This window comes from Sorex fumeus, unplaced genomic scaffold (genome assembly GCF_029834395.1).
Source record: "Sorex fumeus unplaced genomic scaffold, SorFum_2.1 ptg000131l, whole genome shotgun sequence".
Lineage (NCBI taxonomy): Eukaryota > Metazoa > Chordata > Mammalia > Eulipotyphla > Soricidae > Sorex > Sorex fumeus.
Genome location: NW_026606188.1, coordinates 31,929,505 through 31,947,966, shown reverse-complemented (window position 1 = coordinate 31,947,966; position 18,462 = coordinate 31,929,505). Strand labels below are relative to the sequence as shown.

The 18,462-nt window shown below is 40.7% G+C and overlaps 1 pseudogene; it reads right to left on the bottom strand.

Moving 5' to 3' along the window:
• Positions 1–15,168: 15,168 nt before the first annotated feature.
• LOC130015855 (uncharacterized) lies at positions 15,169–15,269 on the bottom strand (annotated as a pseudogene).
• Between the last annotated feature and the right edge of the window lie 3,193 nt (positions 15,270–18,462).

Genomic DNA, 18,462 nt, shown 5'->3' with positions numbered 1-18,462 from the left:
CCAACTCCACTCCCCACCCCGTGCGCCATGTAATCTCATCAATGGCCAAGATCCAGAGACTATAAAATAAAGCTCCCAGAAGAGAGATATTCAGTATTTACTGGAGCATGTGACCTCTTATACTCTAGCCTATTGATGTACCTAAATAGCACACATGAATTTGGTTTTAACATGCTTGCTTGTATTCTTGTATATATGGACTTAAATGGCCCCAGAATGAAATACAACAACCTTTACACACTTCTCTCTTGTGGTGGGAAGATGCTCACTGGCGGGGTGGGTGTTTTAATATTATCTGTAATGAACTATTGTGAACTACTTTATGAAAATAATGTGTATAAAAATCGACCAGGAATTTTGCTTCATGACGTGGAGGCCAGTCACACATGCTAGGGGGAAAGGAAGCTCAGATAGAGAAGGGAGCACCAAATAAAGGAAGTTGGGAGGATCCCCCCAGGATGGGAGAAGCATGCTGAAAGTAGACTACAGACCAAACATGATTGCCATTCAGTGCCTCTCTTGCAAACCACAGAACCCAAAAGGAAGAGAGAGAGAGAACAAAAGGGAATGCCCTGCCACAGAGGCAGGGTGGGATGGGGGGGATGGGGGGTGGGAGGGATACTGGGACCCGTGGTGGTGGAAAATGGGCACTGGTGGAGGGATGGGTACTTAATCATTGTATAACTGAAACCCAAGCACAAAAATTTGTAAGTCTATAACTGTACCTCATGGTGATTCACTAATTTAAAAAAATAATCGACACAATGGACTATTGCTCAGCTGTAAGAGAAGATGGGTTTTTTTTGTGTGTGACAATGTGAATGGGCCATGCAAAGTGACCTATAATAAATCAGAGGGAGAAGTGCAATTTCACTCATTAATGAGGGAAAATTCACTTATAGTTTATTAAGAAACAAAGTATGGGAATAAACAATACCAAGTTAAACAAACCCATAAACTCTGACAACAGAATTGAGGTTACCTAAGAAAGGAGAAAGTAGAAGAGAAGGACTTTATAGACCGGTGAAGAGCTATTGGTTATGGGTTCTTGGTGCTGGATATGAAGTGGCAACATTAACCTCTAAAATTTGTAAACATTTGCATGCTTTTCAACTTATTTTAGCTCAATACATTGATCATTTAAAACAAAACCATAAAAAAAGCATAATAAATGGTCTTTACTTCCTTGATGCATATTTCTTCTCATTTGTTGAGAGTTTTATCATAAGTAGATTTTAAATCTTGTCAAATGTATTCTCTGCCTTTATTAATAACTTACACATATTTTATTTTGATGATATGTTGTGCTGTATTGATTTACATATGTTAAACCATCTGTGTATCCATGGAAAAAATTCCAAAGATGTGTATTTTTTTCATGTATTACTGATCACAGCTGAACTTCAGCTTAAGATTTTGTATCTATGAACAGTTGGTCTATGATTTACGTATTAGTGATATTCCTCTCTGCATTTGGTATCAGGATAATGTTGGCCTCACAAAAAGAATCTGTGAGAATTCTTCTTTCTTCATTTATTTTTTTTTAAATGCTTAAGATATGTAATTGGGTTTAGTCGAACTCAAAGTGAAACCATCTGGTACTGAGCCTGGTTTGGGGGGGGGGGGAAACGGCTTCAGATTACAGGGGCAGAGAGAGAGAGAGAGAGAGAGAGAGAGAGAGAGAGAGAGAGAAAGAGAGAGAGAGAAAGTGAGAACAGCAGTAAAGGCACTTGCCTTGCATGTGGCTGAATCCAATTCACTTCCTGCACCAGGGCAAAGCCAGGAGTAAACTCTGAGCACTGCCAGGCCTGGCTTAAAATGAAAAGCAAAACAAAACAAACAAACCAATGCTGGGTGGAAGAAATTGTATGAAACTTTGCCTGGTTGACCCTGGATTGATCCTTAGCACCACATATGGTCCTCTAAAGGACTGACAGAAGAAAATACTGAGCATAAAATCAGAAGAAGGAAGGAAGGAAGGAAGGAAGGAAGGAAGGAAGGAAGGAAGGAAGGAAGGAAGGAAGGAAGGAAGGAAGGAAGGAAGGAAGAAGGGTGGGAAGGGGAAGGGGACCGGGAAGAGATAGAGGAAGGGAATGGAAAGAGAAGAAAAGGGAGGAAAGCCACAACCTTTAGATTTCTGTTTCATTTTCCTTGCTTTGGAAATGACCTATTGAGATTTTCTATTTCCTCTTGAGTTAGTCTTATGAGGTTCTAAAGTCTAAATTGTGTCACATTCTTCTAGGTTACCCTACTTAGTGGCACAAAAGTGTTCCTAGTAGTTTCATATGATCCTTTGTATTTCTGCAGTACCTGTTATAACTTCTCCCCCATTCATTTATGATCCAACTTAAGAGTTTTTCTCTTCCTCTTTTCTTAGTATGCTTATCTGATGGTTTTCAACCTTACATTTATCCCTTTAAAAAATCGGCTGTTTCATTGATCTTTTATACTGTGTTTTTGAGTTCTATTTCATTTATTGTCACTAATTTTATTGTTTCCCTTATTATACTGACTGGAGTGATAGCACAGCGGTAGGGCATTTTCCTTGCAAGCGGCCAATATGGCCGACCCAAGTTCGATTCCTCCGCCCCTCTCAGAGAGCCCGGAAGCTACCAAGAGTATCTCGCCTGCATAGCAAAGCCTGGCAAGCTACCCATGACGTATTCCATATGCCAAACACAGTAACAACAAGTCTCACAATTTGTTGTGGGATGTTACTGTTGCCCACTCAAGCAAATCAATGAGCAATGGGAGGACAGTGACATTATACTGACTATAGTTCTCTATATTTTTTTTCTTTTGGGGTCACACCTGGTGATGCTCAGGGGTTACTCCTGGCTCTGCACTCAGGAAATACTCCTGGAGGTGCTTGGGGGACCATATGAGATGACGGGGATTGAACTTGGGTCTGCTGCATGCAAGGCAAATGCCCTGCCCACTGTGCTACCTCTCCAGTCCCTCTATATTTCTTCAAAAATCATCACTGTCACTGTCCTGTTGTTCATCGATTTGCTCAAGCAGGTCCAGTAACATCTCCACTGTGAGACTTTATTGTTACTGTGTTTGGCATATTGAATACGCCACGGGTAGCTTGCCAGGCTTTGCCATGCAGGCGAGATACTTTCTGTAGCTTGCCGGGCTCTCGGAGAGGGGCAGAGGAATCAAACCCGGCTCAACCCAGCCGGCCATGTGCAAGGCAAATGCCCTACCGCTGTGCTATTGCTCCAGCCCTCTTCAATATAAAATATAAAAATATTTAAAATACAAAATATAAAAATATTTAAAATACAAAATATAAAAATATTTAAAATACATTTATCTTAAAGTATCATGACTTAAAATTATTAAAAATACCACATGCCACATATTATGTAAATCTAAAATAAAGACAGCCTTCTATAGCAAGCAGTTTTTCACTCTTGAGGGGAAAAAAATAGGAATTCTATCAATACTCTATGGTAATTTTTCTTTTCAGTTTTTTCCTGGTTATTACATAGCACAAATTTATTTTTATGGCACATACAAATGTAAAGGAGCAAGAATAAAATTATTCATCAACATTGTGACATATTTATTATAATTATTTTTCTAAATTTCTTGCATAGCTGAGATAAAATGTATAATTTTAAAGTCATGACATTTCCCACTGTGTTTGTGAATAAATGTTCGACCTACTTCCACTTGTTCTGCTGTAATGCACGTTTAAAGAATAAATATGTTGTGAATACCTTAAGAAATTTTATACATGCAGCCAAATTGCTTTCCAGAAATTTTGTACCAATTTACACATCATCATTTAATGAGAGTACCCATTCATTTCATTCTAATTAATGCTAGTTTTTTTAAAAAAAAGTGTTCTGTGCTAATCTGAAAGACTGGAAGGTACTATCCTTTTTGTTTTAATTTACATTTATTTGAGTACTAATGAGACTTCTGTTTACTTGGTAGTTTTATTTTTATGGGAATGAAAGCTAGGTTCATGTTCTTTGTTCGTTTGCCTTTCAAAATCTTACTATTTTTTCTACCATTGAATGTTATTAATGTGTTTAGATTGCTAACTTGTCTATCATACAGCTTCAAAAATACCATACTTCCTTCATTATAAATTTCCAGTAATGAGAATATACATCATTACTTTAATAACAGCACACCATTACTTTAATAAAAACTTTTATAAGAAAAATGATGTTCTAAGTTGTTGATATAGACATCTTGTTTTTTGAAAATGTTCAATGAAAATATAAAAAACCTTAGTATGTAGAGTTAACTGAATTGAAAAAGAATAAAGTTATTGTGCATTTATATAATTGATCATATCACCTGCTAAGTATTGTTGCAGGACAAACTAGTACATCCTTATATCTGAATGTGTATTAGTTTAAGGAAAATATGAATTTTTAATGCAGGTCATTAAATATTGAATCAGTGCCAGTTACCTGAATTTTGATCAGAAACTAACCTCATCCCATTTAGTTAGTATGCGCTGGTGATGAATAGAGAAATTCCTAGGCAAGAACTCTGCTATGAATGTTATTGTCCTGTCTTTAATTAGAATATGCTAATTTATTCTAGTTATTAAATTCATGCATAGTTATATCTCTAGTTCTTTGTGTCTGTCTATTCTTAGCAGGCATGCGTGTGAGTGAAATGTGAGTGAATGTGTGTATGTGTGTGTGCGCGTGTGTGTGTGTCTATCACATGATCTGTAAATGTTGAGTGTTTGCCATTTACAAAAGTTTCCCTCACAGATCCATTATCCCTCAATTGTTTGCAGAATTTGTCACCCATAGAAAGCCCAAGAAAATGGAGGTGTTATGAAATATGTGGATTTATTGATGTAGAGTTATATATGTAAATCTGTAAATTGTGCTACAATGACATTATCTAAATTAAGCTTCTCCAATTGGATCAAAGATTCAAATAAAGTACTGCCCTTATCTTTCTTTTAGCTATGCATTCGGGGCCTTTTGTAACAGACACATACATAAACCAACCACAACCACCACCACCACCACAACAATGATTACTGTGACTATAATTTGTTGAATGAATATGTTAATCACTGTGGAAGAACATCAAGAAGAGAAAGTATCAAAGACAGAACTAAAAAGTTTGCTCTACGCCTCCTGCAGATGGAACCCCGGTGACCAGGAGCCTCTACAAGCATAGTTCGAGTATGCAGGAACCAGGACTTTTCCTCCAAACTGCCGGGAACTTCCCAGCTCCCAGGTAACCTCTGATTCCGGAAGTCACGCCCACGGCCCGCCCCCAGGCGCCATCCTTACAGCACACAGCCGTACAGAGAGAAGAAGGACCACATGGAGGGCTGGCTTCACAGCTCTCGGAGAAGGCACCAGGTCCCAAAAAGAGCCGAGATCACCGGGAAGTCCCAGATGGGGTAGGTGTCGCATCCGCCTCCTCCAGATGGAACCCCGGTGACCAGGAGCCTCTACAAGCATAGCTCAAGTATGCGGGAACCAGGACTTTTCCTCCAAACCGCACGGCCACTTACGCAGCCGCGCGACATCTTCCTATATGCAAAGTGATCAATGGAAAGTAAATCATCCAACGTTTCTCCCTGAAAATCAGGCTAAACTCTTATACAAACCACAACACCCAATAGGAGGGAGAGAACAAAAGGGAATGCCCTGCCACAGAGACAGGGTGGGTTGGGGGGGAGGGGGTTGGGGGTGGGAGGGATACTGGGATCTGCGGTGGTGGGAAATGGTCACTGGTGGAGGGATGGGTATTCAAAATAAATAAATAAAATTTTTTAAAAAGTTTGCTCTAATTTACCTATTTTTTGGATTTTTTTGCATAGATGCTGTGTTCTGTAGTGGGAACCACAGCAAACAAACCACAGCAACTAAACAGGAAAAAGTCAGTGTGAGAAAGACAAGGAAGAAAATAAAACCTGGTCATGTGGTAGTGGCTGGGAGGGGTGCTCCTTGAGTCTGGATTGTCAAGGAAGATGATGTCCAGAACTATCTCTGTCAGACCTGCCTGGTCCACTTCAGAAAAGTCTTCTCTTATGGCCTCCAGGCTAAGTCTTAAGTTAATTGAGTACTGTTGTTCTTACATTAAAAGTTTTATGCTACTGATCTGTAGTTAATAAGAGATTGAAATGTAAGATAATGGCTGTGTTTTATGATATAATTTTATTTTTGTTATTGTCTTTTTAGCTTTTTGGATCACACCTGGAGATGCTAGAGGGGTACTCTTGGCTCTGCATTCAGCAATCACTCCTGGCATTGCTCGGGGGACCATGTATGGGATGCCAGGGATGGAACCTGGCATGGAACCTGGGTTGGCCCTCTCCACTGTATTATTGTTCTGTCTCCTAAGATATAATTTTGTTTGGGGACTACACTTAGTGGTGCTCAGGGCTCACTCCCAGCCTGATGCTCAGAGGTCACTTGTGGCAGGGTTGGGGGACAATGTCATAGAGATTTGATTTATGACTCTAACATACAAAGCACACAAACCAGCCCTTTGAGCTATCTCTTCTATCTTAGTGACATAATTGTCAATGGTTCTGGGGCACTTTGGCCAAAGGCAGCCTGGCTGCTTTCCATAGAAACAAAACTAACTGAGCTAATCCCTTGAATAAAAAGGTTCTTTGGGGCATTTTTTTCCAGGGCAGCCAACTCCTGTACCCTGCTAGTAGAGCAGTTGCTCCTGTCAGGATGAACATATCCATATCCTTCTGATCTTTTCATTGTAAAAAATTTGCTGCATTGCTTCCCTTGACTCCCAAACTATGTCATATGTGCTCCCTCAGGTTTAGGGGTCTTTTATTTTCCTTTGCCATAGGAAGAGGAAACAAACATGGATGCTTCTGTTTTATAATGTGCAGTATTTTGTTTTGAACATACATTTTCTAAATACAGGTCATTGTATTTTTATTGTATTTTTAGATTTTGTCTTGAGTTAGCTGGAACAACGTCAGTCTCACTCATTTTCTCTTAATCCTAGTTCTGTTAGATCCTGTCTTCATGAAAAACTTTGTTAGTGTATCATGAAATTCTTTTTGAATTTGTTTAGATATTTCTTCAAAGCATCCCATTAAAAGGGCTGGAAAGAGAGGAAAAGGTGCTTGTCTTGCAAGCAGTTGACCTTTGTTCAATTACTGGTCCCTCAGCCCTGCCAGGAGAAATCCCTGAGCACTGGCAATGTGCTCCAAACTTCCTCACCCATCCAAAATCACATTTAAAAATATTATTCATGGGCCGTCATCCTCCAGAGGCTATTGGACAGTCAGGTCTGGGCCCGCAGTGACGAAACTTGTTGGGCCTCATGGGATGGGGGTGGAGCCGGGTCTGTCCTCCCCACCCCAACAAGACCCCAAGTCATCACCCACGAATGGCCTCTCTGGCTCCTGATCAAGCTGCTCAATGGCCATGATCCCAGAGACTCAGGAGCAAATCTCGAAACCCAGTGGCTTTTGGCAGAAATCCCTCCAAATTTAAGTGTTAAAATTTCAAAATTTCAAAATTAAAGGGTCCTTCTGCAGCCACGCAACATCATATGCTATTCATACCCAGCAATAGAACACAAATTGTCTACTGTTGCCTTTTCAGAAGATCTGAGTGTTGGGGTAAAATCTCAAATAATAATGGTGGGTCTGGTGTCGAAATATTGAATGTGATCAAGGTAGAGAGAGAGTAATGTGGAAATCATCTGCCCCACAGCTAGGGGGAGGGGGTGGGATGGGGGTATACTGGGGTTTTTGGTGGTGGAGAATGGGCACTGGTGAACGTACGGGTGTTTCATTGTATGGCCAAGACTTAGACCCGAAAGCTTTGTAACTGCTCTCATGGTGATTCAATAAATAAAATTATAAAAAATGAAAAAAAAGTAAGGTGGAGTTTATGTACAATTCAATCAGCTAATCAGTGGCTGAATAAAGAGCAGTACTCCTACATAAAAATAAAAGATACGCTAGTGAGGTGCTGGAGCAATAGCACAGCAGGTAGGGTGTTTGCCTTGCATGGTCCCCTGAGCACTGCCAGGGGTAATTCCTGAGTGCATGGGCAGGAGTAACCCCTGGGCATTGTCGGTGTGACCCAAAAAGAAAAAAAATAAAAAGATACGCTACTGATTATTATAACCCCAAGGTTATTTACCCTAACTTATGTAACTTATTGACTACTTCTTGATTAACTGAATCCTAAATACCCAATGGATGTGTCTGAGAATATATTTTTAATCTAGGAAAAAGACGAAATTTCTTTATTACGTAAGATTTCTTTAGTAGAGTCCCTGCCTTGAGGCATGAAATTATAATAAGCTTGACCCCTGGATGCCCAAGTGTGATCATGGTGGCACTGCCCACTAGGAACCCTGGCACCACTAGAAGAAAGTAAGCAGTGTCCTGCAAACAGCAACGGTGTGTGAACATTTCAATCAAGCTGTAGCCCTCAGTGAAGGTGATATCCAAAGTGTCTGTCAACACAACAGCTCCCTTCTAGGGGCACCACACCTGTTGCTGCAGGCCACCAGCCCAAGCACACAGGTGCATGTTAACAATAAAAAAAGGAAAGGGAAGATAAAGAGAAATATCACTTAATCACTTAATCACTTAACCTCCCGTTAGTTGTCGATTTGCTCGAGTGGGCGCCAGTAACGTCTCCATTCGTTCCTGTCGCGTGCCAGTGTAGCCCAATGGCATCTTTTCGCTCTGGGAACATGAAGAGCCTCAAATCAATCGTTCATGATCTTGACGAAGAAGTCTGACCATCTGGTAGGTGGGCGGCCACGCGGTCTTTTGACATCCTGTGGAATCCAGTCAGTAACAGCTCTAGTCCAGCGGTCGTCTTTAAATCTCATTAGGTGACCAGCCCATCTGATTTTTGACACCTTGGCAAACAAAACAGCGTCCCTGATTCTTGATCAGAGCAGCTGGAATGATACAGCAGCGCCGCGGGAGCCTCAGTGGGCCTCGGCTAGCGGGTCCCTCGCTCGTCCCCGCCGGTGGGCCACACCTTTGCCGGTGCGTCCCCCGCCGCGCGTCGGGACCGGGGTTCGGTGCGGAGAGCCACTCCTCTCGGGAACCGGGGCTCGGCCGGAAAGGCGGCCACCCCCTCGCCTGTCACGCAACGCACATTCGTGGGGCACCTGGTGCTAAACCATTCGTAGATGACCTGCTTCTGGGTCAGGGTTTCGTATGTAGCAAAAGAGAAATATATGAAATCATATTTCTCTTGTGACTCAGGAGACATGTTGATGACAAGTTTCTATTATCATTTTGGAATTCATTGACAACCTTATAATCTAGTTCTGATCAGAAATGTTCCCAGCTGATAGAGAGAGAGAGAGAAAGAGAGGGAGAGAGAATATGTGTGTGTGTGTGTGTGTGTGTGTGTGTGTGTGTAAAGTTCTTGAATGGCAGTTAGCAGAGTGAGTATATGCAAAACTATGGATCTGGAAATCCTGGATTAGAAGTAATTTGATAGCATGTGTGATCTTAGGTTGGGTACTGAATTCCTTGAATCTCAGCTTCCTAACTTAAAAAATCATGCACCTAATAGTGCTTATCATGTTCTGTGAAGAATAAATAAGATGGGGGCTGGAGCGATAGCACAGTGGGTAGGGCATTTGCCTTGCATGCGGCCAGCCCAGGTTAGATTCCCAGCATCCCATATGGTCCCCCGAGCACTGCCAGGTGGAATTCCTGAATGCATGAGCCAGGAGTAACCTCTGTGCATCGCCTGGTGTGACCCAAAAAGAATAAATAAATAAATAAATAAATTAATTAATTAATTAAATGGAAAATATCAGTTCAAGTTAATTATTTGTCAATATTATTTCTTTAGTTTGGAGCCCACGTCTGACCTCTTCTCTCCCTGTATTTAGTATATACCAGAACTGGCAGCATCAGAGCAAATTTCTCCTAGCAGAATTATGTATATTAAATAGATATCTGAGTTGCATATGGAAGCACAGTACTCTATAAAGAGTCCTGTGGTGATTCTGTTCTTGGACTAACCAATAGGACCAATGTGATCCTGGTTCACTGTGGGTCAATGGGAACCTCTGTGTCACATCCTAAAACCTCTGGTGCCAAGAATGGCTCCAGAGAGCCGGGGCTCCGCCCATAGGAGGAGCCATCAGCAAGAGAGCGGTAGAGACAGAATCGCCTCTTCCCATCAGCCTAAATTCAAAATATGTACTGGATTTAAGGTATCTCTGCCAAAAAAAAAAAAAACAGGGAAAGAACAAAGGACATTGGACATCTTAAAGTCAATTTCCCACTAGAGTTTTTTTTCTCTTGCTACCTGTAAATGTCTCAATTCACAGAAAGGACTAGTAACACAGGAAAGACTGTTACAGTATTCCTCAGGATCCCAGTGGCTTTTTATGGAAGAGAAGTTGAGATTAGATAAAAGGCTTTTTGTTTCAATTTACTGAAACTCTGTGTTCCCTGGATTCTGGGCCCTAGATTTCATTGAAGCCAAAAGGACTTCTGGAAAGCATTCTGACACCTACTTTAATTTGTCTCTAATATTCTTTTCTGAATTCATTAACAGGATCTCACCATTCTACAAAGAAGTGATCATCCATGTCAAGAGATGGGTTCGACAGGGTGATACCATTTCACCGAAACTCTTCACTGCCACCCTCGAGAATGTCATGCAACAACTGGAATGGGAAGAAATGGGAGTGAAGGTAGACAGTCGGAAACTACACCACCTCCACTTTGCTGATGACATCGTTCTAATAACACCGAACGTTATCCAAGTGGCACAAATGCTGGCCGATTTCGACTGTGAGTATGGAAAGTTCAGATTACAGCTGAATCTCACAAAGACAAGGTTTATGAGAAATGGTCTTGTTCCTGATGCTCCATTCGCTCTCAACAGAATGAACATCTCCAAATGCAACAGTTATGTGTTCCTAGGTCGAGAAGTCAACATGACGAATGACCTGGCACCTGAGTTGCACAGAAGGAAGAGAGTGACTTGGAACTCCTTCAAGAGCATTGAAGAAATAGCTAATAGGATGAAGAACCTCCAGCTATGGGCACATCTCTTAGATCCCACTGTTTTTCTTGCATTAACATATGCCTCTGGACCCTACGAAAACAGGATGAGAACGCAATTACGGTCTCCCAAAGAGGAATCGAAAGAACTATGCTTGGAGAATCATGCTTCACTCAAATAAGCGAAAGAATCCAGAGTTCTGACCTCCATCGATGGTCAAGAATCAGGGACACTGTCTCGTTTGCCAAGGCATCAAGAATCAGATGGGCTGGACACGTAATGAGATTTGGAGACGACCGCTGAACTGGAGCCATTGCTGATTGAATTCCACGGTATGTCAAAAGATCACGTGGCAACCCACCTACGAGATGGTCATACTTCTTCGTCAAGACCCTGAACGATCGGTTTGAGGCTCTTCATGTTCCTAGTATGAGCAGCCACCATTGGGCTACACTAGGATACGACAGGGATAAATGGAGATGTTACTGGCACCCGCTCGAGCAAATTGATGAGTAATGGGATGTCAAGTGATCAAGTGATTCTTTTCCTCTAACATTTTTTTTAATTTGCAAGTTTTGGGACTAAGATCTCAAAAAGAAGTAGGAACTTTTCTATTATGATCCTTCAACTGGTTAGTCCTTCTCAAGAGTTACACAATCTTAATAAAAGCCCTAAACAAGCTTCATTCTGTCCAGAGGTTTCTTAGTAGGACACTGATAGCATAATTTGTATAAGTTCCAACTTAATTTTTTACCTAAAGTATGTCATGTGGAAAGAATAAAGTGATGGTTTTGAGATCAACACCAATGTCTATTTCAAAGGGAAACGCAATAAATTTGAGCTGCCTAGAACTGAGACCCCAAGACATACATTTGTTCCTGTTATTAGTATCCTTGGGTACACTCAGATCAAGATTTGTGTTTTGATAAAATACTAAGAGAAGCAGCATCTGTGGAGGGCCAAACAACCAAGCAGATTATCTTGAAGTTATTTATGAGACTTTAAGTGACATAAAACCCAGAGCAATAATGTTATTACTCTTCTTTACATGTTAATTCAATAAATGTATGTGCCACGACCTCTGTAGGAACTGGAAAATCCAAGGCTCTACCCTAGAAAGAGCCACATAAAAGAATCAGTAATATAATATGATTAAGCATAGTAAATAGATCAGATTTAAGGAATCAGACATGGCCGCAGTGATGGGTATAGTGAACTGAACTTGGCAGGATGATGGCAATGGGTGAGCACTGTAGGAGGAATGGTCCTGGCAGTAGATTCTAAGTGCTGTTCACAAGAGAGGGTAATTTATGGTTAAATTCTATGAGATGAATAAGAATTGGTTCCCAAGATAGAAAAAAAGCAACCCCAACTGTGGAATCAGAGCAAATCTTGAAAGTTTCATTCCACATTTAAGCTCTTGGCAATCAGAGGTCACGTGCTTCTCAGCTCCATAATCCTGGCTCCAGTGAAGAGCCTGTATGAGTAGATTATGTGGCATGAATGACTGTTGAACAGAGGAGTCCGTGTATTATCTTCAGCCTTCAGAATTTACCATTCTTTCCTAAATACAGTCTGGAAAGCTAGTATTTTTCCAAGCTCCCCTGAACTTTTAACATCCATCATGACTGAGGGTAATTTACATCTGGACGCAGCTGTTAAGCTGCCCAAGACACACCAATTTAAAGAGGAGGAAGACACTGTTTTTCTTAGCTTTTGGCGCTGCTGGGAAGTTAAGTAAATCTTAATACAAGGATAAAAATAAATTGCAAGATAAGTTGTTTATTAATAAAAGCATGACTTGTGGGGCTAGCAAGGAAGGGGGAGAAATCATTACATTTGTCCTTACAGAGTAAGAAATCTTTCTTTGAAGTTGTTGTTTGGGGGAGGGTAGGTAGTGGTATTTTTTTTTGTAAAAAAAGAATTGTTTAATAGTATCTGGATAGGGTTCTCTGACCCTCTAGCTACAGAACTAGCAGGATTCAAGAATAAAAATAATTCACATCCCCTAATCCCAGTAGCTTTCTCCTATTATGGGCACTGAATTGTGCAAACTAATCCACATTTATGAAGACACTGAAGAAAATCATTTTTACTATGTTGAAGTTTTTTCAATGGGGAACTAATATAGACAATTGGTATTTGTTTTTCAGACTGAATACATTTATGACCAAGTAATATTAATGATTGTTGACGTAGGCGATAAAATGGATTAGTTATGTCCCACTTTTTACCTTGCATATGTTTGCAATTTTCCATTATAAAATATGTTTTTGAAAGTGTATCCATCCTTTCTCATGGTGACCTTTAGCCTCCTTCAGAGTTAGAAATGATAATGACTTCAATATTCTTCCAAACATTTTCTAATGCTGATAAATACATACATGCATATACAGAGCTTTGTTTGTTTGTTTCAGGTTTAAGCCCAGCAGTGCTCAGGGTGTCCTCATGGCTCTGTGTTCAGGGAATCATATGTGGTGCTAGGGATTGAGCAAATTCTGTTGTGTGCAAGACAAGTGCCCTGCCTGCTTTTACAACCTCTCATCCCATAGACGGACTATCATCTCTTATATCATATTATTCTGAACCTTGATTTTAATCTATTAACAGTATGTCAAGGAGGCCATTCCATAGCTGAACATGTGACTTTGCTTCATTCTTTAAGTATCAATATACGAATGGGATATAGCATAGTATCCCATTTGACCATTAAATATAGATATCAGACTGAAGCAACAGTACGGTGGGTGGGGCACTTGCCTTACCCATGGCCAACCCAGGTTTTATCTCTGGCATTTCATATGGTCCCCCAAACACTACCAGGATTGTGTACAGAGCCTGGAGTAAGCTCTGAGCGCAACCAGGTATGGTCCGAAAACCAAAGTAAATAAATTATTTAAAAATAGATGACAGTATTTGTTCAGTACACTCTGCAGTATCAAGTAAAACACTCATACTCTGAAAATGCAGTAGGTAAAAAGTTATCTGAAATTATAAGTGAGCCAGTAAGTTTTCATTTTTCACTTTTCTCTTGGTTATTCATATGTCTTTCTCTGTGAATTGTGCATACAAATCTCTTGCCTAATTATCTCTTATGGGTATTTTGGTCTTTTAAAAATGTATATGTAGGAAAAAACAAAATAGCAAAAAAATTTAAAATTTAAATAAATAAAAGTTTAGTTGTGATATTTTTCTAATAAGGAAATTTTGGTTTTGTCTGACGTATGCTATAGATATTTTGCAGCATTGTGGTCAAGTGAGACCCTATAGAGAAAGATGAACAAGCACTGAGACCTGAGTCATCTCTGACAGGGGTCTCACAGCCTAACATTCATCCTTGAAACATCAGTTAATTCAAATGCTACATAACTTGCCAATTTTAAGCAATCCCCCCCTAAAAAAATGGCAGGGAAATAGTATCTCAGCATGTACAGTCTATATGCACATGAACACACAAATTAGGAGTCTTTCTGCAAGCCTTTCCAGTGAAACTTTTTAGATGGACCCAGACCACAGTTTCTGTCACTCAAAGGATCTTTTTCCTTTTCTTGGGAGCTCCACTCCTTCAGGATGCCCTAACAACTGAGCAGTGCCCATCTCCCACCACTTCGGTTCCCTATCTCCCCTCACTTCTGCCCTCCTCTGCAGGCCTCGACTATGCTCTCCTCTCTTTGGTCCTGCTCTTCTCTGCTCCTCTGTCCTGCTCTCCCTTTTCCTCCTCTGCCCTCCCCTCCTCTCCTGCATCCTCCTCTCCTCTCCTCATTATCCACTGCCCCAATTAGGATATCCATCTCTCAGTGCTCTCTCTTACTATATGTAACAGGAAAACTTACCATATATAATAGACTTAGTTCTTATCCCCTACCCAAGATGCACTGATTACTGTTATCCCATTTTATCACTTCTTCTACTTCATACCCCAGTTCTTTTTCATTTCCAGAACCCTCTGAAGCGCTGGCCTTATAATTAAGCTGACGAACATCTTTACTAGGACTTACCCTTTGTCTTAAGTAGAACATGGCTCTCTCCTGGGTCCTCAAAGTGTCTCTTAAGAGATAGCTGCTTTCACACCATATCCCATTAGAAAAACTTTGGTTCTGCTAGAATCTGGATCTTTATTCCCTCTAGCTTCTTCCAGTCCTTAACACTTTTTAAACATAAGCCTCTATTTCCTCTCAGTACTCCTAGAAATTTACCTGCAGTTATATTCTTAATCCTTGCGCAGGGGCCATGCTAATCTTCTCTGTATCGTTCCAATTTTAGTATATGTGCTGGGAGTGATAGCACAGCGGTAGGGCGTTTGCCTTGCATGCAGCCAACATGGCCGACCTGAGTTCGATTCCTCCGCTCCTCTCGGAGAGCCCGGCAAGCTACAGAGAGGATCTCGCCCGCAGGGCAGGGCCTGGCAAGCTCCCCGTGACGTATTCGATATGCCAGACACAGTAACAACAAAGTCTCCAATGGAGACGTTACTGGGCCCGCTCGAGCAAATCGATGATCAACGGGAGGGCCTTTACTTTACTTTATATTCTTTATATTCTCCGGCTCCGGGCACATCTCTTTGATTCCACTGTTCTTCCTGCATTAACATATGCCTCAGAGACCTGGGCCCTACGCAAACAAGATGAGAACGCTATTCAGGTCTCCCAAAGAAGAATAGAAAGAGCTATGCTGGGAATATCACGTTTCACTCAAATGAGAGAGAGAATCCAGAGTTCTGACATCCGTCGACGATCAAGAATCAGGGACGCTGTCTCATTTGCCAAGGTGTCGAAAATCAGATGGGCTGGTCACGTAATGAGATTTAAAGACGACCGCTGGACTAGAGCTGTTACTGACTGGATTCCACGGGATGTCAAAAGACCGTGTGGCAGCCCACCTACCAGATGGTCAGACTTCTTCGTCAAGATCATGAACGATCGGTTTGAGGCCCGGAGTGAACAGATGCCATTGGGCTACACTAGCACGCGACAGGGACAAATGGAGACATTACTGGCGCCCACTTAAGCAAATCGACAACTAATGGGAAGTTAAGTGATTAAGTGATATTCTTAATGTCTATGAGATTCTTGTTTCTTCAATATTCCTTCTTGTCGAGGTTGAACTCTCCACTTGGGTTTTTGTCCCCACTCCCCTCCACTTTCAAAGGTAAGTTTTTCTTCTAGTTCTCCTTCTGAACGTTCAAATTCTTTTATTTCATGGATTAATCTTTCCCATCTTCATTATCTGCAGAATATAATGGGGCATGGTTAACATTGCAGATCCAGGTGAGGTAGCTTAGAAACAGAGTTTGACACTGACCTTACCAGCTGTGCGGAATTAGGCAAGTGTTTCCATCTATAAAATGACTGTCAAAATATCTCCTTTAATGAGGTTTAAACTAGTGAACATGAGACTGAAGAGATAGTACAACGGGGAGGGCACTTGCTTTGTACACAGCCAACCTGGGCTCAATCCTCAGCATTCCATCTGATCCCCAAGCACGTCAGGAGTAATTCCTGACTGCCCAAGAAACTACCACAACAAAATTAGTGATCATGTTTCAAGAATTCAGAAGTATCAGGCCCTACTGAAGCCACCTACCTAGTACCTATCTTAATTTCTGGGGTGAATTATTGCACTGATATTCCTTCCTCTATATTTTTCTTTTCCTGCTTCTCACTAAAGCTGGTATGATCTTCAAACTGAGATCTGATACACTGTTTCTTTGATTGTGTCTCTGGCTTCCTTGTACAGAGTCCATCCAAATTCTTAAGTTAGTGACTAGGATATACTGGAGATCACTTGTATCTATTATACACTGGGGTTTTTCAATCCAGTAATTTTTCCTTTTGTGGTTAAGTTGTAGTAGTTGAAATCAGCTCTGATGGGAACATGAAAACTGTGGATATCAATCTATCCAGAGTGAATTACCAGCACATTTCACCTCTCCAGCTTACTCTCTTAGTATAGCTGCGTTGAAACTCTGCTCGCCAGTGCTATTGAACTACTGTCAATTTTGAACCCTATACCCATACCCTATCCTGCCACTCTCTGGAATGAATATTCTCCTTTCTCTGCTGGTCTCTGCTATTCATTCTTTAGCGCCCACCTCCTCAACAACAACGTTTTTGGAGTTCTCCCTCAGACTGACTGATGTACCTCTGTGTCCTCCCCAGCACCCTGCTTTGCATTGATTCTGTATCTGCATCTGTGATTAAATAACAAATGAGGGTTTGCTAGTCACCATCAAGCCTAAAAACTAAAAAGAAATGCATTGCCTCATTCAATTCTCTTAAGAATTCCATGAAATGGTTGTTATCTTCGATAAAAAAAAAATCTAGATGTAGAGTAGTCATTATTATACACAACAAATGTTTTATTATGGTCTAATAATTATCCAGGTACATAATATATTGCTTATTTATTGGTCCAAATCACTCATTGGTATGTAAGACTAGTAGGCTGCTTTATACAGCCAATATGTATTGCAGTGCCTGGTATTTAGTAGGTGTTCAACACAAGTGTATATTGAATAAATTAATTCTAAATCATTAAAATAACTGCTAACAAAATTCTACAATTATAACAATCACAGCATTTTCCCTCAATGTCATATTAGTAGTCATAAATTTTCCAGAAGCTTGCAAACAATACTGACTGGAAATTTTATCACTAATCTCCAAAAATAGCTGGTCCAATACTCCTTTTTCAGGAAACAGCAATCAAAAATACTTCACCCTAAATTGCTGTTAATGAAATCCCCATCTCTCAACTCCTCCATGTTTCTAGTCACCTATCACATCTCAAGGACGGAAACTCCTCTCCAGAAAGCACTGACTTCCTGAGAGTTTGCAAGATGCTGAACCTTTTTTTTTCAGTGTTGTCTTTTCAGATGTGCTTTCTTCATGACCACCACTGCGAAGTAATCGAACTTTTTTCATGGTTTCATAACAGCAGCCAATAATCTAGGTTTTGAAACCAAATTGGGAACAGAGGTTATGAACCTGAGTTTGTCTAGCCATTTGGTTGCACTATGGCTATTTGAGTTTTTGTTCAGCAAAAATAAATATCCTCTAATGAAAATATTTGAATTTGGGAATGAAACTGCTCCCAACTGACTTTATCTCTTGAATATTTTTAACAATGCCCAAGGCATTTTAATGGGGCCTTGCCTGTCAAAGACTTTCTCAACTCTTTTCTGTTTCACTGTATATTGGTTTCCTAAATGGATTAAAAGCTCTTACATGGAAACAGAACTTCTCTTTGTAATGGAACCACATGCTTCCTGCAGACATAAATATGATTTGCATAAGCATTAAGAAAAAGCAAACAAAGTAAAACAAAACTTTTTTTTAAGTCAAATTTTTGTTCTTTTTAAAATAACATCTAGGGATTAGAGCAATAGCACAGCGGGTAGGCCATTTGTCTTGCATGCAGCCCACCCGGGTTCGATTCCCAGCATCCCATATGGTCCCCTGAGCACTGCCAGGAGTAACTC